Source organism: Arachis duranensis, chromosome 5, assembly GCF_000817695.3.
Source record: "Arachis duranensis cultivar V14167 chromosome 5, aradu.V14167.gnm2.J7QH, whole genome shotgun sequence".
Classification (NCBI taxonomy): domain Eukaryota; kingdom Viridiplantae; phylum Streptophyta; class Magnoliopsida; order Fabales; family Fabaceae; genus Arachis; species Arachis duranensis.
This window is the reverse complement of record NC_029776.3, coordinates 23,124,476-23,124,796: the sequence shown is the minus strand read 5'-3', so window position 1 is coordinate 23,124,796 and position 321 is coordinate 23,124,476.

The window sequence follows — 321 nt, the reverse complement described above, 5'->3', positions numbered from 1 at the left end:
ATAATTGATAATATTTTACATAATCATAATATTTTTCATAATTATTATTATTATTATTTTTATTATACTACTATTTATATGAATGCATTATTAAAAAATTATCGTATATTAATTAGATTATTCACTAATTATACATAATTAAAATTTTTTATTTTATTATACAAAGTGATAATTAATTAGTCTAATTTTTTATTAGATACATTTAATTAGCATATAAGTCGTGTCTTTAATAGTAATTTATGAAAATAACTGTTATTAATAAAAATTACCGTATTTTATAAAGATTACACAAATTTAAGCATATGATGATATTAATAATAA